The sequence below is a fragment of the Lissotriton vulgaris genome, chromosome 7 (genome assembly GCF_964263255.1).
Source record: "Lissotriton vulgaris chromosome 7, aLisVul1.2, whole genome shotgun sequence".
Classification (NCBI taxonomy): domain Eukaryota; kingdom Metazoa; phylum Chordata; class Amphibia; order Caudata; family Salamandridae; genus Lissotriton; species Lissotriton vulgaris.
This window is the reverse complement of record NC_141695.1, coordinates 610,450,356-610,475,695: the sequence shown is the minus strand read 5'-3', so window position 1 is coordinate 610,475,695 and position 25,340 is coordinate 610,450,356. Positions and strand designations below refer to the sequence as shown.

The 25,340-nt window shown below is 46.8% G+C and overlaps 1 protein-coding gene across 4 annotated transcripts in view; it reads left to right on the top strand.

Annotated features, from left to right (window-relative positions):
- Window positions 1–25,340, top strand: part of LLGL2 (LLGL scribble cell polarity complex component 2) — a 1,008,116-nt gene that overhangs the window by 159,712 nt on the left and 823,064 nt on the right. The gene's annotated exons all lie outside the window — the stretch shown is intronic.

Sequence of the window (25,340 nt, the reverse complement as noted above, 5' to 3'; positions counted from 1 at the left end):
ATACCCAAAGGATACAAGATCACCCACTGCAACTGCATCAACAAGCCTGGTGGAGGGATCGCCATCATACACCGGGAATCCATCCAATGCACCACCACAAATGACAACATCACACCAGCTATGGAACACCTCCACTTCTGACTCCAAACTGATAGTAAAACCTCCACCATGGGCACCCTTGCCTACCATTCTCCACGACCACGTCCAGTTTTTGCAACTACATCACCAACATCATCTCCCTCCTCACCATAGACTCCAACACCTACATTTTCCTCAGTGATGTCAACTCCCATCTCGAAGACTACAATGACATCCACACTACCAACCTCCTCGACAGCATGAATGATATTGGCCTCATCGAGCTTGTCCATGACCCCACGCATACCGCAGGCCACATGCTAGACCCCTATCTTCACCTCCAGGGCTCCATCAGGTACAGCCATAACACGGAACTCACCTGGACCAACCACTCCATCATTCACTTCAACATCACCAGCTCACGGGCCTCTGCCCCCAGTCTGCCCAGTGCCCCCCACTACAGCTGGAGTAACGTCTCACCCAATTTCCTCCAACAACCTAGACCAGAATATCGGAAACTTCAACAATTGGATCACCAATTGTGCTGAAAGCATCACTCCCATCGGCAACAACACCCACAGAAGATCCCCCAAGCAGGCTAGCTGGTACACTGAAGACCTCAGAAACAATAAACAACACTGTAAACAACTGGAAAGGAGAGTGTGCACCAGCAAGGGCACGACAGACAAAACAACCTTCAAGACAGCCCTCAGCCTCTACCACAGACAGTTATGCGCATCAAATCTAGCTCCAAGAACAGCAAACAACTCTTCAACATAGTCAAAGAATTTTCCAACCTCAGAACTGCAACAAACAACATTACTCTCTCACCGGAACTCTGCGGCAACCATACAAACTTCTTCCACGACAAGATGGTCAATATCTACAAAAACTTCAAACCCCAGCCAAGGCACAGCTGGTTGTCTGTGGTGGTAGCGGGGTCGTTGTAACCCCGCTACCACCACAGACAACCATGCGACTAACAGAATGGAGCCAGCTCGCCCCACAGGACACCGCTTCCAGGGCCCCAACTTACCCATGACCGCACCACATCTTCAACCTAGGCGCAGCAAGAATCAGCCACATACTCACCACTTTGTTCAGCACCTCAATTAAAACACCCATCTTCCCTGAGGACTGGAAACACGCAGAAGTAAACGCCCTACTAAAGAAACCATCAGCAGGCCCCAGCTAACCTAATAACTACAGACCGATTTCCCTGCTCCCTTTCCCGGCCAAAGTATGAGAAAAAGCCATCAACCAGCAACTCTCCTCACGTCTGGAACAGAACCTCCTATTTAACACCTCGCAATCCAGATTCTAAAGCAACCCCTTCATCGAGACTGCTCTCGTAGCACCTACCGAGGACATCCGAGGCATACTTGACTGAGGAGAGCCTGCAGCACAGATCCTCCAAGCCCTTTTGGCAGCCTTCATTACATTCTCCCACCATACACTCATCATAAGGCAGGACAACATAGACATCCAAGGAGCCACTCTCAGATGGCTCTGCTCTTTCCTCACAGGAAGAACGCACAAAGTCAACCCACCCCTCACCTCTGAACCAAAGTGAATCATCTGTGAAGTACCCCAAGTATCCTTGCTCAGCCCCACCCTCTTTAACACTTATATGGTAGCTCTCGCCAGCGTCATCAAAACCCACAAACTAAACATCATATCCTACGCTGATGACACACAACTCATCCTCTCACTCTGAGGACGCCACCAAGACCAACTTCCACAACTGCTTGACAGACGCCAAGTGGATGAAGGAGATCTGCCTGAACTCAACACGGACAGGACAGAGGTACTGATCTGACGCATCTTGGTGGCCCACAGAACTGGAACCTACTCCTACCCTCACTGACAAATCTAGGAACCTAGGCATCAAACTGGACAAGTTCACCATGATGACTCTCGTCAGCTCGGTCTCCTACTCCTGCTTCAACATCCTCCACATGCTTCATAAGACATTCAAAGGGCTACTTCAAAGCTGAAGATGTACCATCACACAGGCCCTCGTCTCCAGCCGACTGGACTATGACTACGCTCTCTATGCAGGGATCACAGCTCACCTCCTACTACGACTACAGACCATATAGTACGTCGTCCTCGATCTCCCTAAACAAATCCACATCACCCCTTACCTCTGGGAACTCCACTGGTTTCCCTACAGAAAAGAAGCCAGTTCAAGCTTCTGACCCACGCATACAAGGACCTTACACAGCTGCGGACCGGCCTACTTGAACTGCCACCTGAACGTCCACCAGACACCTCCGCCCTGCTTCCCTTTCTTTAATCCTCACCCCCACATCTGACGTAGCAGATGTGGGGATCGTCCCTTCTCCTACCTAGCAGCAAAGACGTGGAACAAGTTATTCTTTCATCTCCTGACCTCCCTATCTCTTCCAGAGTTCTAAAAGTCCCTGAAGACCTGGCTGTTCGGCTAATCAACTGGACCCTGTCACCTCCAGGGTACCCTCACGGGTGACTTTGCTCTACAAATTTACTGATTGATTGATACGTATGGCAACATTTATCTAGGACTTTCAGTGGCTGAATTCTCCCCAATAAAAAAAAAAAACTCCTTTTGAAATATCCTGTCAGGAAGATACCTAACGATTGGTTGGAGGTAGCAGGGGCAACAATTCCCAATTCAACCCATTATTTCTTGTGAATTTAGGACTAAATGTGCGTAAGGGGATTCAGTCTTCAGATACCTCCCCTAAAGAAGTATTAGCTTTTTGCCTCAGTGCTTTATCCCAGAGCAGATCAGCAGCTCTCCATTCCAATCGAGGAGGAAGTCTCAAAGAAGGCATTAAGGTGAGAGTGTAGACCACTCCTATTTGCATACATTCATACCCACTTGATGAATCAACATTGGATAGAGAGGCGGGCCTTCTATTTTGTAAACTTTGTTTCTTAATTAATAAAACCAAATCATCCAGAACGGGCATAACATAGAATATATATCTAGGATCTATAGTAAGTGATTTCCTAACTCAGTTTCACACCAGATTGCACATATATCGTTTTCAAAATAACCATGAACAAAGATGATTAAACAAACAGATAACATGAAGAAAAAAATAGCCCCAGTGATTTATTGTCTAGCACAACAGAGAAATGAGATATATAAGCCCCATGCCTGACATGATGACCAAAGTCATATACTAACGTGGTATCTACTATTCAGTAGACATGATGTGAACTTTAGAGCAAGTGCCATTTACGAGTCAATACTCAAACTTCTATCTATATTTCCCAGGTCAAAACGGGACAGGTATCAATTTTCAGTGTGTGTACTTTGTCTTGTTAAAATATGCAACATCCCTTATCCAAAAATCCCCAATGTAGTGTTGAGAGCCTTTATCTTCTACCACTGCCCATGCTGCTCCCTTGATATGGAGTCAAGGTACAAGTACATGGACTGCACTAGAAAGATAGGACAGATTAGTTTAAGCCAGTGTGAATGCAGTAGTGTCCGTAGGAGCAACATGAAGATGTGGAAAGAATGGTCTTGATTCCAAGAAACTTTGACTAGTTCTCTTCAGGCACAATTCACAGTCCGCTGAGGAAATACAAGACCATTGTCCGTGTTCATGTTCGACTCGGTCTTCAACTATTTGTACTTTTCAATAAGACATTTAGCTTTTAGGGCATCAGTGGATTAGCTGTGAAAATAGTGACTGAATAAATATAAGCTCAAACAATCGTTTGTCATTATGTCTACCATACTTACATTTCTTACAGTAAAAATATTTAAATATGTTTCCTGAATTACATTCTTAAATCCAGCCAAGCTGACATCCCGCTTATTATCCAGATGTTGTAGGATTGGGTTCATTTACTGCTCTGATATTTTGTTATATTTGAGAACACATGCTTGACAGAGCAGTCAAGGCTTGTTGAGGTTTTTGTATGAAGATGTTTATGAATAGTGGATATTTTGGCAGCAGATATTGTCCAGTTTCTTTGAAGTGCGCTTTTTCAATCGGTTTTTATATGCTATGCATTTGTGTGCTGGCATACAGACCTAGGCTCTTTATTGTTAACCCCCGAGGGCCAACAGAATTTATTAGAGCTGCCATTAGATGGTAAAATGTTAGTGTCCTCCTGATGATATTCTCTCTCTCACTCAATGCAAGATGTGAATGGTAGCAAATACGTCTTAATTGATATATGCCACAATTCCTTCCCTCAGTCAGCAGAGTCTTTTTGGGGAGATGGGAGGCACTTGAACAGAGTCTACTTGAGAAGCTCTTATGATTTTCTCTGCTTCTCTAAATACAGAGCTAGACCAGACTGGTCAAGCACAGATTAGTTCAGTAAATTTGAGAGATCTTGCATACATTCTCCTCCTTTCATTCTCACAAAAGAAGCCAAACTTTTTCTGGTTATCAGAGACCAATGCAACCTAGTGGAAGGGAGAATTTAATTCAGGATTTGAGGGGATCATCGAAGTCTCTTGTGTCTGTTAGTGATTTGTCAGGACTTAAGACTTACTCTCCTTTTTTTCCATTCCTTCCACTTGTCGCTTTGTTTATCTGGTTTCCTGAGGAATTGCCTCAAGTGAATTAGTAACATTGTTCGCTGTGGGACCTCAAACTTGTATTTCATTTTTTTTTCTTCTTTGCAGTGGATAAGCGGAACAGAACTTTGTGTCATCTTTGATCTTCACCTCTTTTTACGCTCCCACTTAAACTTCTAACACTGTGAAGTTGGTTGAAATCCTGTGAACCGTATGGTGTAATATTATGGGATATGGCCTAATGGCTAGAGCGACCGACCTCCGAGCTGGGGAACCGGGTTCGAGTCTTTGCAGGGATGCTCAACATCCTGTGGTTCTGGGCAAATCACTTAATCTACCCTTGCCTAACAAAAATAAATGTGTCCATCTGTAAGCCAACTGGTGGTCATGTAAAGTGCTCTGATACCTTTGGGTCTAGTTTGCGCTATATAAAACTCCAAAATAATAAAAAATATTGGTGCTGCAATGCACTTTCAAGAAACATTATTCATTATTCCAATCCAGAGATCACACAAAAGGTAACTTTTTTGGTTTGTGGTTGGTTGGTTGGATGTGTCATCATTAGAACAAGGTGTTGCCCGTCAGCCTCAGCTAGACTCAGAGTCCCTCCAGAGATCATCATAGCCATAGTAGGAGTTCAGTTGATTTATGAAGGTGTTCACATTACTGCTTTTTGGACAGTTAGTTGATGTGACTCTCTACTTGGACTGCACGATAATACATACAGTACAACAAAGTAGGCTAAGTTCTAATTCATTTCTCAGAACACCTCTCTGTCATCCGAGTGGTTCTGGCTTCACTTGGAAGGATAGGTGTGCATTGCCTAAAAAAGGTTCTTGCTACTTTCTTTAGTTCTAAAACAATCTGGGCTAATGACATACTGTTTCCAGCTGTTCAGTCTTATCTGCCTGAGGATAACAACTGAGCAGCAATAATTGTCATAGTATTAATGTCAGAGCAATGTTCCGCTCTCTACATAAGTATCAATTTTTATTATGTTGTTGAAGGATAACATCTGTTAGTTGCTTGTTACCCAACTGTGTAGTGGGCTTTCCCGTTCGTTTTATTCTGAAAGTCTTGGATTATGATTGTGAAGCAGGCAGGTAGCCACTCGGTGTACAAGGTCTGTGGCCACTTGTTGAGAGAATCAACCAGATCAGCTTGCTAAAAGCGATCTTTTACCATCAGTGTGAGACTGAAAAGGTCTATCTAGACCATACTAATCATTGTTTTACATTATGAAGAATTGATGGGCACTTTCTTCTCCTTTGCAGGCTTGCAAGCGTTTGCCGTCCGCTCAAAGAGTTGAAGATTCATAAACAGATTGCCTCCCATATCTGTAACTCTTTGTAAAACCTTTGTCTAATCTCTTCATCCAGAATGTGGGAAGGCTTTTTTCTCAGTGGAAGTCTTTTTACTTCTGAATCAGTAGGTTGATTCTGTGTTTGTCAACCATTACTATCTCCAAAGTGCTTTTTTTACAGATTGAAAAGAAGCAAAAGTGTGTGGTTCCTAGATGGCCCAACCAATTATAGTTTTAAGATCTGTTGGCAACTGAGGTCCCTCTTTCTTGTTTCAAAACTGACTGAATCTCATCGCTATGTTTATGGCCATTCTTCTCCATAATTGTCTTTAATTGTTTACCTTTGTCTTCAATTGTTTAACTTGTTCAGACGATCATATCTGCTTGCCTTTGAAGAACCAATCATTCATCTGTCCAGAAAAATCCTCTAATAATCCTTGCGAGAGTACGACTTACATTTTTAGATTGGTTGCTAGACAATATGAGCCCTTTTTTGGAAGTTTCCTTAATCTCTAGTGTACTGCCATAACTTGAAAACCTCAGATGAGGTTCTCCTTCAATCATATCGGTATATACGTGGTTTGATGTCTTTCAATACTATTTCAAAGATCCTCTATCAAGTTTATGATTGTATTAAACTTTGTCTGTGTTGGCTCAGAAGCTGGTTGGATCCATACGATCCACTCCTATGTAAAACAGTCTTTCGCTAGAGGTCAGACTGATGAGGAGAATAAATGTCCGTAGTCTTCCACCTGTGGTTAACCTGAATTAGTTTTCACAAGGACAATTTTTTTCTCAGACCCATCCTTTTTGCCAGAAGCTTTTTTCAAAATTCCTCATGCATTCGGATTGTTTCCACCTATATTCTTTCTCTGCAGCACCACAATAACTCTTTCAGAAGTTGGATGCTAAGAGGGCCTTCCATTTCATTTGGATCCTCAGAGGGGTTGTTTAGGCCATATAGTGGCACATTCTTCAAGTAAGTCGACTTTAAAAAAAAGTGTATCATGGAGTGCTGTATGATTAAAAAGAAAATCCTCCCTTGACGGCTATTATGGGTGTAGACCTAAATGGCCTGTGCAGCGTCTAGCTTCCCAGTGTAACTTTCTATTAGCTGGATTCCTCAGAACAACAACATGGACTACAATACATGTCTTCTGTGAGCAATTAAGTGTCGTTTTCCACTTTAAGGTATGTTCAGACAAGCCATTCAAAGATGTTTTAGGATAAGCTCATGTATTTATCTTGACATTGCCTCCCCTATTTAGCTTTATCATGCTTTATAATCTTCCCATCAACTGATGGAAGAGGAATGTGGTGAAAGTCAGTGCAAGGTTTCTTAGTGGCTCTTGCACTCCTAGTTGTTCTGCTTTTATATGATTTTATTACTAATCCCACTTTCTATTTACCAGCATCCCTTAATGTACAAAGAGAACATGGATATTCAGTATAGGAAGTTGGTGGGCATGTCCGGGTATGGAGATGGCAGGAAGTCCCCTGCCTGCCGTGACAGCTACGTTTGCTTATGATGTTGTACTTCGCAAAAATAATTTGTCACATTCCATGGTGCCGCAGATTTAAATAATTAAAAGAAGGAAAGCTACGGTTTGGATTACAAAAGCATTGAAGCATAGGACACGTTTTCAGCAAAGATGCTGTTCCCAGCAAATTAGACAATAGTTAGGAACATTTCTTTAGGGGTTTACAGATGAGAAAGTGCACACCAACCAGCAGTAGATGGGCGCTTGGCTAACTGAGCACAGGGCCACCAGTGGAATTCTGCATAACTCTACAGTTTGCCCATTCTGGGCACTACTTTGTGTGTGTATATGCTCCTCGTGAAAGAACAGACAGATGTTCACAGTGAAGTTAACCAATGGCTGAAGACGACTGACTTATTTTCACATGCTGTATACTGTCCGGGGTAAAAGAAAAATGTGAATGACATAATAACAGACCAAAGAAGAAAATGGCCGACTGAAATGCCCTATTGAATAATTATATTATGCACTTAAGTTCAATATAATCAAAAGGTATAAGTTAACAGAAGACCTAAAAACATTTGAATCCTTCGAACCACGATTGGTATGGATGCTCATCAACATCATAATCTTGTGTTTCGAACAATTATTTCCTCACCACAGACATTAAACAAGCTAGTTGTGTCAAAGCGAACAGAACTGCTTCACTTTCAGAAACAACTACAAACCCTTCCTATTATTGATGAGCATTGGCAAAACGAATTGGTCTGGCATTGGCTGCCAGCCTTTCAACTTTTTCAGTGCTTGCTTTGTTTTGACATGGTTTACGCAATACTTTATTGCTGGAGAAGTTGTCATGCTTTCGCCAATCCCCCAAAAAAGCGGGGGGGGGGGGGGGGGGGGGGAGAAGGAGAAGGGCCTTGAAAGCAATTTTTTTGTTTTCAAAAATCACATATTGACATTGTAGTCCGTGGCACTGAAGGAAACTGTTTTATGTTTGGATGTGCTCATTGGGAAAGGCCAGAATGCCATCACTCACAGTGAAGTTAGCCAATGGTTGAAGTGGCCTGACCGATTGCCTAATGCTGTTTCCGTTTGTGGGTGAAGACGAATGTGAATTATACAATAACAGACCAATGGGTAAAGAGGGGCGAGGCACAGCCCCTATAAGTGAGTATATTATACATTTAGATTTTGTAAAACCAAAATGCCCTTGCTAACGCCAGCCATAACAAGAAGCCCCAGCAGATTCCACCAGGAAGATCACGCGATGAAAGGACAGCATTCCTAACATTAAAATAAACCCCTTCCTCGTTATGCATGTATTTTAATCTAATATCATAATATAGATCTAATCTTGACTATTCACCTGACGGAGTTTTGCTCAAAACTGAGGTAAAGTGTAAAATTATACAGGTGAAAAGGCTGAAGTGCGCCTCGTGTTCGTCATTCGCCCGGGCCCCTTGCTGCTCGCTGTTGCAGCTCCGAACAGACTTTAACCTACCTGGGCATTGCCTAATCTCCCGGGTCCGACTGGGTGTTGGCAGGACGCCCTGCAAGCTGCCACAGCTGTTCAATGCTTCTAATTGGCGGGAAGGGGGAGGGGGGGGGGGGACTAACGACGCTGGTTAACAATTAACGCATCCCCCATCTGCGCTCCTCGCAGTCCCGTGTGCCTAGCCGGCGTGCTTACCTGCCTTATTCACGGCCACCTGTGCAACTTCCTGTGCCCCCCGCCCCCAGCAAACGCCCAACTTTTTCACCAGGAGCAGGGTGGCGCTGCCATCCCTGGAAGAACACAGTGCTGCTGTCTACACCTCGTCTGGTCGAAAGGGTTTTGTTAGGAGGGCTAAAACAGTGCGACCGGCCCGCTCTTTTCCCCTAGGATTTTAGTTTATTTTTTATTGAAATCCTGTGATATGAGAGACCGAAGATGCCTTGCGTTATTTCTATGAGGCTTTCCTACCCCATTTCAGACCAGGCGACACTGGTTTTGATTCTCGGGTTCATGTTTGAGAGCAGAGTGCTGATAGCAGTGTCATCGAATATTGCCGACTTTGGTGTCGCGCGTGATACCGAGAGAGTGCTCCAAAACTTGAAGCAATCAGGTGTATGGCCTTAGAGGTGCTTCAGGTTGGTTCTTGGAAATGCCAGGACTTTATGGCTCTTCTAAATTAAAAATGGTTGTCTTGATCTGTGAGGCAGAAATGGTGACCTCCAGGATCTTCGTGAAAGAGGGCGGAATGTAGTTAAACAAGGGGCTGAATGAATGACCTCCTTGGGGCTGGAGGACAGTAATAGTAACCTTGGATTTCGATGAAGGTAAGTGTAAATCTGAAGGGAAAAAGAAGGCAATTGTAAGTGAATGTGGCTTAAATAATGTCACCCAGGACCAGCTACGGATGGTCCAAAGGTGTATTACTGGCCTATTGAGCTTGTATGGGTGTGAAGACCCTCGTGCAGATGCTAGTTATTTTAGCAGATAAAGGGATACTCCCACAAAATAATAGAAAGACCATATCTGTCCGATGTTATTCACACTATTTCCCAGATACCATTTTTTCAAAGCTATTCTGTAGTCTCTTCAAAAGTTTTTAGAAAATTAGATCTCCAGAGGCCATGTGTCACGAACAGCCTGTCCTGGCTAACCTAAATGATTTTCAAAACCTTTTGTGATTATCACAGAGGCCTACATCAGACACTCAATTGATGTAATCACTAAGGTGGAGGGACTTCGTATGACGAGAGCGTTACAGTTAGCGTGAGCAAGTGTCAGTCACAGCTTTATTCGATTTAAGTTGCAAATCAAAAGCATAAGTCATAAAAGCATACATTACAATAAAATACAATATCTACAAATTAAAATATGAGGCCATCCTTTGGGTGCAATTTCCTTTTTGATAACATTCATTATACAGGATTAGCATTAAAAACAATACCATTACAATTAGTTGTCCCTTGATTAAGGCAATTAGTAACAAACAAAGTGAATCTATTGGAAAACTTTCCGTATATGAATCAAAGAAAGCCGTTATACAGTGATTCTAATCGGTTGAAAGTGGGGATATTACAGTCGCTCAATGCGGAGACACTTCTGCCCATCTGATGGTTACACTTTACATTTGGTCTTGATGGGCAGAGGTATGACGTACTGGGGTAAAAGTCATGTAGATCCCAAGTGGATATAGGGCCATCTCCTTTTTGGGGCTGCCAAGTTTGAAGGTATGGGACAACGTGTTTGTTTCTGAATTTTACTAGTACCAGGTCGCCGATAATATCTTTTGGGAGGGAGCCTAACCAGCCCACCCTTCTAACACTCCTTATTCTTCCGTCCAAGTTGGGGGACAGGGGTCTATTTTTTGTTAGCCAGAATGTGACCTTGTTTTTTAGGTCCTGTCAGGGGTGTGGAATTTAATAAAATATCTACATGTCCAGGGGGCAAGCTGCTTAATAAATCTACTTGTCCTGTAACAAAATCCACTTGTCCCCTTTGTGCCGTGTAATGTGGCAACAAATTACGCAAAAATCTCATCATACAAGAGTTCTGATATAGCCTCTCTGATTATGCCAGGTTTCATACCACAGTAGTGTTTGAATACTAGCGAATCCCTTATGCTGCTATGTTTCTGCAGGTCTACATACTGGGGCTGAAGGTAGTGGTAAGCAATAGTTCCAGGGTTGGAATGCCCTTTTTTTAGTCTGTGCAAACCTACTAACGTGCACGTTTTAAGGGTTTTCACCAATTCTTCTCTAATCATTTCCGATACTGAGAATGGTTGGAAATTTATCACTGGCAGTGGCAGACTTAAAGCTTCTTCCAGGGTTGGGAAAAAAGTGGTTGGAGGAAAAGTGAACTTAAAAACATTCAGATTTTCACATAAGCAAATCTACACCTGCATATTTGCTCATGCTAAAATGTAGTTCACAAATATTTTCTGGGAGTACTATTTCTTGGCCTACTTCTGTAATTTTTTGTGAAATCACGGAAACTGTACATATGCACTTAATGCAAGGATATATACCATGGATGCACTTTTGAGACTTTCTTTAATAATTGGGCTTCTAATTCGGCCTGGAGTTAACAATGACCTTTTGTTTTGCTGTGGCAATGTATGCTGAGACCAACATTTTGTTTTGCTTTTGCCACTGCTTGTTAGAATGCTGAAGACCCAGCACCTCCCACACTGTTAAGGTTTTACAACAACCATGCCTAAACAAGTCACTCCTTGACAAAACCAAAAGGCTGACCACCAATTTCAGACCCACTAGCTTTGCCAATGCTTGTTTATTTGTGTTTTCCATATTCGTATTTAAACTGGTTACACTGATATTCCATTCTCAATATTTTTGGGAAATACTAACATACATCAACATGTTACTAAATGATGCTGCAAAGATACAGTACCTAAATTCTTACAGTAGTTTAGCTAAATGTTTTCTTTTCTTACGTGCATTTTTTTGTGAACGTTTTATTTTGAAAGCAAAGAATCCTCACTCTTGCTTTCAAGCTTCTGCAAATATTTGCATATAATCAGAGAGCATTATGGGGGCATTATACAGAGCCTCATATTACTAGACTTTGAAAATGTGTGTACACTTTTATACTGGAACCACTGTCAGTAGTGCAGGCTGAGATTAAAACATTTACTTTTAGTGCTCACCCTAATAATAAAGGCTTTGCGTTTATGAACCATATATACAAGTTCAAACAGCAATAACATACATATTAGACACACTACCTTAATTGTAGAGAATTCCCTTCCCTGATCCACAATGTGGTACTGTAAACTGGCAGCCAAAGGGTTTGTGATGCAGGGGGTTGGGCCTACTTGTCCCAAGGACAAAATGCACATTAAAACCTGTTGCCCTTGACCCCAAACAATATGTCCTGGGCGTCGGGCTATAGGAATTCCCCATCCCTGTCCTGTTGTCTTTCTACTTTTCCGCTTGTGTGTGCCGGCACTCCCGAGAGAATGCACACAGAGTGGCCTCCGGTGGTAAGTGTATGTGATTAGATATTCTTGGCATGTTGCCATGGTTGGCGACTTTCCCCTTATGAGATGTGGGTTCTTTGCTCGACCCTAATCTAGCGGCAGTGCACTGTACTGGTGTAGAATTAGTAGTTACTCTAAGAATGTTTGAAGCTAACGTGGGTGAGGCTACTGGTTGGATTTGAGCATTTTTACTTTGTGCAGTTGATTTGGGTACTTCTATAGCAGTGAGAAACTGAGGTTGGTTAGAACTAGCAATATTTTTAAGAGTGTCAAGGTGGCCTTGGTCGTTTCTTCTTTTCCCGTGAGTCTATCCCCTAGGCTGTTCAATCTTTCTATCACCGGGGATATTATTGATTTGACCAGGTGTTCAATCTGGGCCAATAGGGTTGCATGGATAAAAGATACAGATGAGTCTGATTTCCCCGCAACCTCTGCAGCTGGGGGGGAGGTAATGACGGCCAATGATGGACTTGGGCACAATTTTAGTTGTTTTGCTTTGCTACCCTGGTGGTTAACCCCATTTCGCTTTCTTTTAACGGAAGGGACCTGAGGGGGCTCTATAATTTGGGTGATAACTTTTGCAGGTAGTGAGAAGGGGGTACCTAACAGACTATCGTTTAGGTGGAGTGGTGTGCTAGTCTGGGGACTTGTGCTTACTGTAGGACAGTTAAGGGCGCTAGTTTGCTCAATTCTAGGTTCCAGTGGGGCATACTTAGTTTTACATAAGCTGTTTAATTCCTCCAGCAGTGATAGGTTTTGTACTATGTCGACTGTCTGGTGAGGGAGATCGCTTGTTGGGTGTAATATCTATGGACCGGGATCGTTCAGGTCTCTCTGTTTCACAGGGAATGGGCAATGTTGTCCTGCTTAAGTAGTGGTCGAGTGGCCCGTTGAACGAACCCCTCTGGGGGATGGCGTTTTTGGAAACCCCCTTTCAAATCCTAGTATGACTGGTTTATATGTAGTGGACATCAACACATCAAAACAGCAGTAAGAACTAGTAGTTTCGAGGTTCTCAAAATAGTGTCAGTTGGGGAGGGCCGTAAATGAGCATTGATGTAATAACCAGGTCTCTTTACCACCTCATGTTGTAATGCCAAGGAGGTGGCCCGTCCCGTCCTCCTCAGGCCTCTGAGGGCCACAGAGGGCCTTTGCCAGGGCTTAGCCCGGCTGGTCCCGCGCGCGTCCCGCGACGCGGAGTGAGCGTCTGCGCTTTAGTAGCGCCTCCGGGCGCGATGAGGGCGGAAAACCGGAAGTGCCCGCAAAGCTCGCTGGGAGCTGTAGTCTCCGGCCGCAAGATGGTGCAGGACAGCGGCGGGGAGGCTTACAGCATGTGGGACCCAGGAGCAACTATCCAGGTCAGCAGTTATGTCCTCGTTTGCAGAATGTCCCCCTCTCCACCGAGGGAGCGTCTGCGCTTTAGTAGCGCCTCTGGGCGCGATGAGGGCGGAAAACCGGAAGTGCCCGCAAAGCTCGCTGGGAGCTGTAGTCTCCGGCCGCAAGATGGTGCAGGACAGCGGCGGGGAGGCTTAAAGCATGTGGGACCCAGGAGCAACTATCCAGGTCAGCAGTTATGTCCTCGTTTGCAGAATGTCCCCCCGCTCCACCGAGGGAGCGTCTGCGCTTTAGTAGCGCCTCTGGGCGCGATGAGGGAGGAAAACCGGAAGTGCCCGCAAAGCTCGCTGGGAGCTGTAGTCTCCGGCCGCAAGATGGTGCAGGACAGCGGCGGGGAGGCTCACAGCATGTGGGACCCAGGAGCAACTATCCAGGTCAGCAGGGGCAGCAGGTATGTCCTCATTTGCAGAATGTCCCCCAGCATGTGAGTATCTAGTGACCTTTGACATCGAGTCACTAAATACTAACATCCCTCACGATTAAGCTTTGTAGGTGATCAGAACAACTCTGGAAACAAGATCCACACCATGCAATATCCCTACTGAATTCTCATTGGCTCTAGCCTCGTTATGCTTGACATTTTTTTTTTCACATTCAAAGAAGATTTATACCTGCAGACAAAAGGAATAGCAATTGGTTGCAGCTTCTCCCTACAAGTGGCAAATCTGTTCATGGCCTGCTTTGAGAAGAAATGGATTTATAACTACGATAATCCATATAGGACCAACATCAGGCACTGGTTTCGATACATCGATGATGTAGTTATGATGTGGATAGGAGACAAACAAACACTTATGGCATTTCATGAATGCCTGAACCAAAGAACAGTGGATCTCAATTTGACTATGTCTAGTGACACCAAGAGAATGAACTTCCTAGATCCATTGAGAAAAGGGAAGGAAGGGAATAGAGAAATCTGCCTCTACACTAAGCCTACTGACTGCCACACCCTTTTACACTTCTCCAGCAGACACCCTCGCACCATGAAAGAGAACTTGCCGTATGGACAATTTCTCCATATTCTGAATAATTTTGCAAGCAGAAATTACTACTTTGAAAACGCTAACACTTTGGTGAATAAGTTGGTTATCTGAGGGTATCAGAAAAAATTAGTCAAGGCTGCATCCAAAAAAACCTCTTTCACGCCCAGAGACATTACTTGTCCCCAAAACATGGAAAAGTGATACGCCACTCACTTGCGTAATCACCTACAATCCGAAAGCCAACAAAGTTAAGAACACAATTGAAAGAAATTGGAATATCTCGGCCCTCTTAGAGATCCCTAAACCCATGTTTAAACCCATGTTCTTATTCAAAAAAGGTTGCAACCTATGAGATCAGAATGTCAAAGCTGCCCGTCTGGGGGAAAAGGAGAGAGACCTCAGAGAGATTATAGAACTGCCCCTGTTGACAGGACATTACTAGTGTAGTAACTCCACAGCCTGCCAGTTTACCAGAGCCACTAAAACCATCACACTCAATGGGAGGGTACACCGTCAATCGAGGTTCTCTAACCACTATACGAAAAACATGATATATTGCGGGCAGTGCAATTAAAGTTATTTATTTATTTGAAAAGTTGTATGTAGAGCTGACTAGACCCGGAGGTATCAGAACGCTTGCTAGATCTGGAGGTATCAGAACGCTTTACATGAGGACGAGCATTATTTCAGAGCATAGTTACAAGTTACACAGTTTCAGAGCAGAGTTACAAGTTGCTGGAGCTTAGTTACATGCGTTAAAAACATATACATGAGCGAAAAAGCAGGTAAGGGGAGCGATTCAGGGTAGAGGGGATAGGAGCAGAGGAGGTAGACAAAGAATGAAAGAGGGAAAGAGGTGGGGGAGGGTGAAAAACACAACTGGGAGACGAGGAAAAACAGTGTCCAACGTCCGGTGTGCTGTGATCCCAGTGGAAATGGTATCATTCCCTTACCTCCGATGTGTGTGGCTCCCTTTACGCTGTGGACTCTCTCAGAGGGTTCTCAGACTCCAGGGCAACCATACTGGATCCCTCCCCAACAAGGGGAGAGGGAGTGCTTTGGCAAGGGGCGCCATTCCCACACCTTCGCTGTGTGGCTCCCTTGATGCTGTGGACTCTCTCAGAGGGGTCTTTTAGACTCCAGGGTATCAATGCTGGATCCCTCCCCAACAAGGGGAGAAGGAGTGCATTGGTAAAGGGCACATGGTTACAGTAGTTAGAGTTGCAAAAGTCTAATACAGAAGAAACAAGTCCCCAGGAGAGGGATGGGGGGGGCGTACATTGGCCAAACGACTCAGTCTGTGAAAATGGATGTGTTACAACACAGATCTAGAGTGAGACGCTCTATGCTAGGCACTCCCCTCGTAGAGGACCTCAGAAATTTTCATCAGACAAAAAATGACAATCTTTGGTTAGCTCTTTTTGTAGTACAAAGAAACCACAGAGGAGTTTTTCTTAAATGTATCCTAAACACGACAGAATTCAGGTTGATGGATAGGTTTGGCACAGCCTCACATGGGCTTAATGAGCTGAATGAGATGTGGTCTTTAATTCGAACACAAGCCCATTTCTATCAATGCGATGCATGCATTTCTGACTATGTAACATATCTGTTTTTACAATTTACTCAGATGTTGACATGTATGGTTCTATCAGACAGCTTAGACTGAGGCTGACGCGGCACAACTCCAGTACATTCTACTTCAAGCACGATCACTCGGCAAACACACCACAGAGATCTGGGACGCAATCTCATCCCTCACCCCAGACGTCCTCTTCCTCGCAGAGACCTGGCTGAACCCCGCCTCTCGCCAGACACCACCTTCGTCTCCCCCAGCGGCTATAAGATAACACACCAAAGCAACAAACACAGAGGTTGAATTGTCATCATTTACAACGACACCATCCGCTGCACGACCTCCGCAGACTACTCCACCCAGTTAATAGAGCATCTCATTTTCCAACTCCACACAGCTGGAAACGGCACCATCAAAGGCACCCTCACCTACAGACCACCAAGACCATGCCCAAGCTTCTGCAACTCCACCCCTGAACTCCCAGCACTATAGACTCTGTACAATACATCTTCCTAGGGAATCTTAACTTCCACCTTGACGACCCCCAATGACACAAACTTTACCGACATCCTGGAAAGCATGAGCAATATCGGCCTCAAACAACTTGTCACCGATCCCACCTACATAGCAGGACACACGCTTGACCCCATTTTCATATGAAGCGACACATTCAAGTACATTCTAATCTCACAGCTCACCTGGACCGACCAGTACAGTGTCCACTTCACCATTTCAGAACCTTCCAACTCCAGCAGCATGCCCACACACCGAAACGGGAAAAAGTAATCAGAAGACCAGTGGAACAACACTCCACTCCCCCCCTCCTAAGCACAACATGTAACCATAATCAGGCCACAAAGAATTTCTCCCAGTAGATCTCAGACTGTGCCAACACAATTACCCTTCTATACCAGCTGAATCCAAAGGATCTACCGGAAGAGGCAGCTAGGTCACTGCAGAGTTGAAATCCACCAAACGCAACTGCAGACAACTAGAAAAGAAGTGGCTCACCAGTAAAGAGACAGGTGACCGCACCACCTTCAAGATTGTGCTTAACCAGCACCAATGCCACCTGAAAGAAACAAAGAACGCCCTAGCAAACCGTATAGAAGCCAGCACAAACCGCAGCAAGGAGCGCTTTGCTATTATGAAGGAGTTCTCCAACCCTGCTGCCACTAGGAACAAAATCACTCCCTCTCAAGAACTGTGTGACAACCTAGCAAACGTTTTCCACCACAAGATCGAAACCATCTACAAAAACTTCGAACCCCAACACTCTGCCACAACTGCATCAGCCTGCTCAGACTCACAAACCCTAAACCCAAACACTTGCTCACCCTTTGGTACCCACTCATTACTCGAGCCACTATCTCCTTCATGAACTCTGTGCAATCAGGAGCACCCACAGACTCCTGCCCCACCACATTTTCAAACTTGGGAGTAGAAATGATTGCAACAGGCTCAAAGCTTTGAACGCCTCCATGACCTCTGCCTCCTTCCCTGAGGATTGGAAACCTGCTGAAGTGAGGGCACCCCTGAATAAACCTTCCGCCGAACCTGCAGAACCAAAAAACTACTGTCCCATCTGACTGCCTTCTCGAGAACCTTAGCTGGAAAGATGAGCAATCAGTCAGCAAGTCACCAAACACCTGTAACACCACAACCTTCTGGACCTCTCCTCACAATCAGGATTCAGAGCCAACCACAGCACAGAGACAGCCCTAATCACAGCCTCCGATGACATCCTAGCCCGAATTAGCCGCCCTAATTTTTCTGGACTGCAGCAAAACAGCAGCCCTCCTCCTCCTGAAAAAGTCAGCTACCTTCAACACAGTCACCCATCACATCTTGATCAACCGACTCCACCACATCAGAATCCAGGGAGACACCCTCAAAATGATTGCCTCATACCTCACTGAAAAACCCCACGGAATCAGTCTCCCACTGTGCACCTCCGAATCCAAGAAGATCTGCGATGTCCCTAACGATCGTCCCTCAGACCCTCAAAACGTACATGAGCCCCATGGCTGACACCGTCAAATTGCATGACCTGAACATCATCTCCTATGCAGACGACACCCAGTTCATCCTCTCGCTGTCAGACGACCCTTCTATCACCAGAGCCAACTTCCACAGATGCATGATGAACATCTCTGAGTGGATGAAGGACAGCTGTCTCAATTTCAACACTGACAAGACGGAAGTGATCATATTTGGGAACAACATCTCATCATGAAATGACGCATGGTGGCCTGCTGAACTCTGCTCTTCCCCTGCCCCGACAGCCCATGCCTGCAACCTTGATATCATCCTGGCCAGCAGGCCATCCATGAAGAAATCGGTAAACACGGTCTCATCTGCCTGCTTCCACACACTATGCATGCTCCGAAAGATCTTCAGTTAGCTCTCAGCCAGCTCCTGAAGGATCGTCATTCAGTCCAATGTCACCAGCAGGGTGGCCTACAGAAGCACACTATAGGTAGGAATCACTGCAAGACTCCTGAGGAGACTACAAGCAAGGCAAAACTCAGCCACAAGCCTCCTCCTCGACCTTCTCAAATGGACCACATCACACCCCACCTCAAGAAGCTACACTGATCCAGAAGAGATGCCAGTTCAAGATGTTGACCCACGCTTACAAGGCCCTCCACAACGAGGGACCAACGTACATCAACAAACTCATGACCTTCCACCAACCAACCAGACACCTAGGATCTGCCTCTCCACCTCGCAGACAACCCTAAATCCGCCAAGCCAACAGCGTATGACGCTCCTTCTCAAACCTGGCGGCAAAAGCCAAGAACAATTGTCACAAAGCAAGCAGTTTAGGAATGTACTCAAGACCTGGCAGTTCAAATGACAAGATTACCACAAAGCAGGTAGCATCCCTAGTGCCTCACATGTTATTTGCTGCGCTTTACAAATCCTGATTGCTTGACTTTGCTTAGTCCATGCACATGTGTTTTATATGCTTCCAGTGCATTTAAGCTGGCTCTTACCTTGCGTGTGTGTGGTTTAATAATTGGTTATCTGTCACCTCTTTGCCACTTAGTACCGCAATACACACACATCTGGTGCATGTAGGTGAGCATCTCCGAATACTAATAACACTGCAGTAACTTAAAGGTAGGCACTTCCAGGACAACCCCATAGCTTCCAGTTTTCCGCAGGTCCTGGCGGGTATGCCTTGTGAAGCACCATGTCTCCTCCACCTGAGACCTTCAGATATGGCCGACAGGTCTTATAATAGCACGTCACCTCTCATCCACGGTCCACACAGTGGCGAGCAATGACCAGGAGTCACGGACACACCACGCTCTTAATGAAGGTGCTCTTAATGAAGGTGACCGCTGCGCCTCTCACCAGGCCGGGTCACCCCATTGGTCCTCCTGCCGCCTCCTTCTCCTGCCTGCCAGCCTTGACGCCTTCTTCTTCCGCCGTAGACGCCCCCCTGGCCCCCCGAGCGGCCCATCCACAGCAGAGCCGCCTGCTCGCCAGTTTCACGCCGCAGCTCGCCACAGTCCCCGCCCACCACCGGCCCATTGGCCGAGCCGCTCCCGCCGCCCAGCTGACCCGCCCTTCCGTCCCCCTTCTTATGACGACCCCAGAGCGACCGCGCAGCGGACGCGCGCAGCGGGAGCGCCAAAGGTAAGCCCGTCTGCACCCGTCCGCGCCTGGACCGCGCCCAGCGCCAGGACTCCTGGCCCCCGCAGACCCCAGCCCACCCTCCGGATGTACGACGCCGCCGCCACCCTCAACGCACTCAACGCCGGCCGAATCCCAGGGTGCTACCGAGCCACCCTGAGACGCACCCACGGACCCTTCTGCTGCAACTCCTGCAAGTTCACCTGCATCCGGACCTGCACTACTCCAGCACCAACCAAGACCAAGACGAGCAAGAGCAGCAGCCACCTGAAATGCATCCTGCTCAACACCCGCTCCGTCCACAGACACGCCGTCGAGCTCTGGAACCTGCTCGACACAACTTCACCAGACGTCGCCTTCCTCACGGAAACCTGGATGAACCCCTCTTCAGCGCCCGACATCGACATTGCCATCCCAGACGGCTACAAGATCATCCGAAGGGACCGCATCAACCACACCGGAGGAGGCATCGCCATCATCCACAGGAACACCATCCGCATCACGACCAACACCGACGACACCCTCGCACCCGCCGAGCACCTGCACTTCCAGGTCCACATCAACCCCAAGACCACCCTCAGAGGCACCCTCATCTACAGACCCCCGGGACCACGCACACAATTCAGCGAAGACATCGCCGACTTCATCAGCCCGCACGCCCTCTGCTCCGCTGACTACGTCCTCCTCGGGGACCTCAACTTCCACCTGGAGAACAACAACGACCGCAACACCACCACCCGGCTGGACAACCTCGCAAACCTGGGACTCAAGCAGCTGGTCACCACCCCCACCCACTACGCCGGACACACACTCGACCCCGTCTTCTCATCCAGCAAGGACATCGCCTTCAGCCACGCCACCGGACTCCACTGGACGGACCACAGCTGCGTCCACTTCAGCTTCAGAAGGACCACGATCCACCACCACCAGCAACCGGTTGCACGCAGAAGCTGGAACAAGATCACAGCCGACCAGCTCGCGACCTCCCTGAGCATGAACCCTCCCACCAGCGCAACGAACCCAAACCAGGCGGCCACCAACCTCGCGAAGTGGATCAGCAACTGCGCAGACGACCTCGCCCTTCTGAAGACCCCGCCTAGCAGACCCGGTAGCAAGAAAGCCCCATGGTTCACCGACTAACTCAAGAGCTCCAAGAAGAACTGCCGAGCCCTCGAGAGACCCAACTCCGGACAACATGACTGCCCTCAAGCTCGCCACCCGAAAGCACCACCAACTCATCCAAGCCACCAAGAAAACCGCATTCAAGGAACGACTGGACAACAACGCACACAACAGCAAGGAACTCTTCAACATCGTCAAAGAGCTCTCCAACCCCAACGCCGGAAACAACGACATCACCCCTTCGCAAGACCTCTGCAACTCCCTCGCCTCCTACTTCCACAACAAGATCGCGGACATACACAACAGCTTCAGCACTCAACCGACGCACGCCACGACTGAACCACCGCCCCCCACCACCACCCTCCGCGCCTGGACCCCGATCAGCACCGAAGACACCGTCCGCACGATTAACTCCATCCACTCCGGATCTCCTACCGACCCCTGCCCTCACCACGTCTTCAACAAGGCCGATGCTGTCATCGCACCCCACCTGCGGGACATCATCAACACCTCCTTCTACACCGCTACCTTCCCGGAGAGCTGGAAGCACGCCAAACTCAGCGCCCTACTCAAGAAGCCATCAGCCGACCCCACCGACCTCAAGAACTACCGCCCCATCTCGCTGCTCCCGTTTCATGCAAAAGTCATTGAGAAGACCCTCAACAAGCAGCTGGCCGCCTTCCTCGAGACTAACGGATCCCTCGACCTCTCGCAGTCTGGCTTCCGGGCCAACCACAGCACCGAGACCGCCCTGATCGCAGCCACCGATGACATCCGAGCTCTGCTCGACAACGGAGAAACAGCGGCCCTCATCCTCCTATACCTCTCCGCGGCCTTCGACACGGTCTGCCACCGTACCCTAGTACAGCGCCTCAGCAACGTCGGAGTCCAGGAGAAGGCACTGGAGTGGATCATCTCCTTCCTCGCCGGAAGGACACAGAGAGTCCGCCTCCCCCGTTCAGATCTGAAGCCACCGAAGTCATCTGCGGCGTTCCTCAATGCTCCTCGCTCTGTCCAACCCTCTTCAACGTGTACATGAGCCCCCTCGCAGACATCGCACGCCAGCACAACCTCAACATCATCTCCTACGCCGACGACACCCAGCTGATTCTCTCCCTCACCAACGACCCTGCCACCGCCAGAGCCAACCTTCACGAAGGGATGAAAGAGGTAGCCGAATGGATGAAGAACAGCCGCCTGAAACTGAACTCGGACAAGACGGAAGTCCTCATCCTGGGATCCTCACCCTCCGCCTGGGACGACTCCTGGTGGCCCCCCGCCCTAGGCAGCGCACCCAAACCAACAGACCACGCACGCAACCTGGGCTTCATCCTGGACTCCTCCCTCTCCATGACCAGACAAGTCAACGCCGTCTCCTCGTCGTGCTTCAACATCCTGCGCATGCTACGTAAGATCTTCCGGTGGATCCCCACCGAGACCAGGAAGACGGTCACCCAGGCCCTCGTCACCAGCCGTCTGGACTACGGCAACTCCCTCTATGCCGGAACCACTGCCAAACTCCAGAAGGGACTCCAGCGGATCCAGAACGCCTCAGCACGACTCATCCTGGACATCCCCCGTCGCAGCCACATCTCCGGACACCTGAGACCTGCACTGGCTCCCGGTCAACAAGAGAATCACCTTCCGACTCCTCACCCACGCACACAAAGCCCTACACAACCAAGGCCCAGGATACCTCAACAGCCGCCTCAACTTCTACGCTCCCAAACGCCAGCTTTGATCGACCGGCCACGCCCTCGCCGCCATCCCCCGCATCCGAAGAGCCATCACAGGGGGACGGTCCTTCTCCTACCTCGCCGCCAAGACATGGAACTCCCTCCCGACCCACCTCCGCCTGACCCAGGACCACCTCGCCTTCAGGAAGCAACTCAAGACCTGGCTGTTCGAGCAGTAGCGGACCCCCCTCCCCATGCGCCTTGAGACCCTCTGGGTGAGTAGTGCGCTTTATAAATGCTTTGATTGATTGATGTGAACCCTGCACCCCTCTTTGGAGCCGCCCATATGTGGACCGACACTAGTGGACAAAGTATTTCGCCGCTTCCAGGCGTGCAGGTAAGTCCCGTTGTAGCCTGTCTCTGCACGCGTCATACTGCCATGAGAAGCACCGTACCGCTGGTCTGTTAACAAGGTGATTACTTTTTCATTGCAACTCCAACTATAAATAACTCCTGGACCGGCCGCAAATCTGAGTTTTTACCCTCGTGCCCTGGCGCAATTGTTTGTTTCCACTCTAGCATTTGTTTGGAGGCTAAGTTGCAATAAATGAAGTACTCTTTCTTATTTTAGTATTTGAGGCAGCGCCCTGCACACAGTTTCAGATGAGCACTCGTAGCACAGTCAAAAGTCTGGTTGTAAAGCTGATTTTATTTTTAACATCCTGCACACATTTTTGGGGAGATGAGGCGCTCGGTCATTTTACTAGTGTTCTTTTAATTAAGATTGCTCCGTGCACTGACATTGTTGCATGGATGAGCACAACACATTTTAAAGTATAAAAGGCCCTTCGGACAACAAGTTAACGGTCTTGTAGGGACACCGCTATAGCGCTGGACTTTCCCCACAATATTAATTATTCTAAACGGTACTAGTGGCATAAGAGTATTTCGGTGACATACATTTTTAATTTTGGCTCAGTATGGATTACGTTCAAAGGTATGCTTACCAGGTTCTTCACATAAGGTGCAAGTTTATGTATAGCGCGGACATTGATTTTATATTGTATGCTATTGGTCCTTCTTAAAAAGTCCCGAAGAGGCCTACACTAAAGAGAGCCCGAATCGGGCGACATTTTCCTCCCATCCAATCTTCAACATACTAAATCACTATATGGACACGTAAACACTAGGTTGAGGACAGGATTGCCCACCTATGTGTCACCAAAGGACTATCTCCTATGTGGACCGCACAGTAAAAGAGTACTGCCACATAGTTGTTTAAAACAAATGAATGGCTGGAGCAAGTTTATTTGTATTGTAGTTACTCCATTTTGTTGTGGTAAATGCTTGGTGATTGCTTTCCTTTTTCTTTCCTTTGTTTACTTAACTTACACTCCAGGTATCAGTTGTTAGAAGTGAAGATTGAAGATTATTATGCCACCCTTAAGCAAATACATTGTGTACTTTAAATCATACCTGTATACCAGTGACTAAATTAAGTTTCATTGTGGTGCAAACAAATGTATGATCTTTCCCCACAATGTGCTACGTATATGTTTAGCTTGTTTCATGCCTAGGTACAGTGGCGGCATTCGGGTACACCTCTATATGTTGAGACAGTATGCTGTAGAAAGGGCGGACATGAAAAGTCACCCAGAGTATACTACAGCCAGGCTTCCGCTGCCTAGACACATTTCTCCCCATCCTCAGCAGGAGGACATGTAAAATGGCAGCTGCATGGCCAATTGGTTTCAGCTACACTCACCAGAGAGGTTGCTCCAGCAAGTGAGTTACCGATTTTGTGTACCATGCATGTTTCCCCTAAGGGAATGCATGTGATGTCCCATTGAGTTAAATTATTCCAGCTAGTTGTCATTATTCCACTCTTTCCTTTTCTAGTCCCTGTTATTTTCTGTCTGCTCAGACCCCAATCTTCCCATTACTCCAGGGACATCTCAGAGCTGGAAAGGTTGGTATTTCAGCCTCGTCGCTGTTCCGTTGTAATGTGTATTGTTTTGTAATTGCACTTATAATTGCACTTACATGCTTCTTACTACTCCTGAGGAGATGTTATGTTTTGGCGCTTCCCCACATTGTGCTTTGCCATTGTCTCAGTCGGCTTGTCCATAGTCTCTTCCTCTCTACATAATGAGATCACTTGTGATGTTAAATATTTAGAGTACACTAAGGGTTGTTAAATACCTGTCTTCAACTATTTTTAGTCCTGTTGTAATGTAAGTTCTTAGAAGCAAAATTGTGAACCTTTGTGTTACCTGTTGATATAGCAGTCAGGATGCATTGCTGTTCACCTTAGCTACACCCTACTGTACTAAAGTTGGGGGTAACCGTAAATATTAGACACACAAATGCTCAAAGGAGGATCTCTGCTGTCACTTTCCATTCCATGGAGTAGGTCTTGTGATTTGTGCTTACTAGCAGATAAGCTTCCTCCACATTGGCTATAAAATTGTCCGCAACAATCGACAACGTAGAGATAGAGGAAACTATTGCGACCTACATCATCAAGTTTTTAAATCCCTCTTTCCATATTTCTGC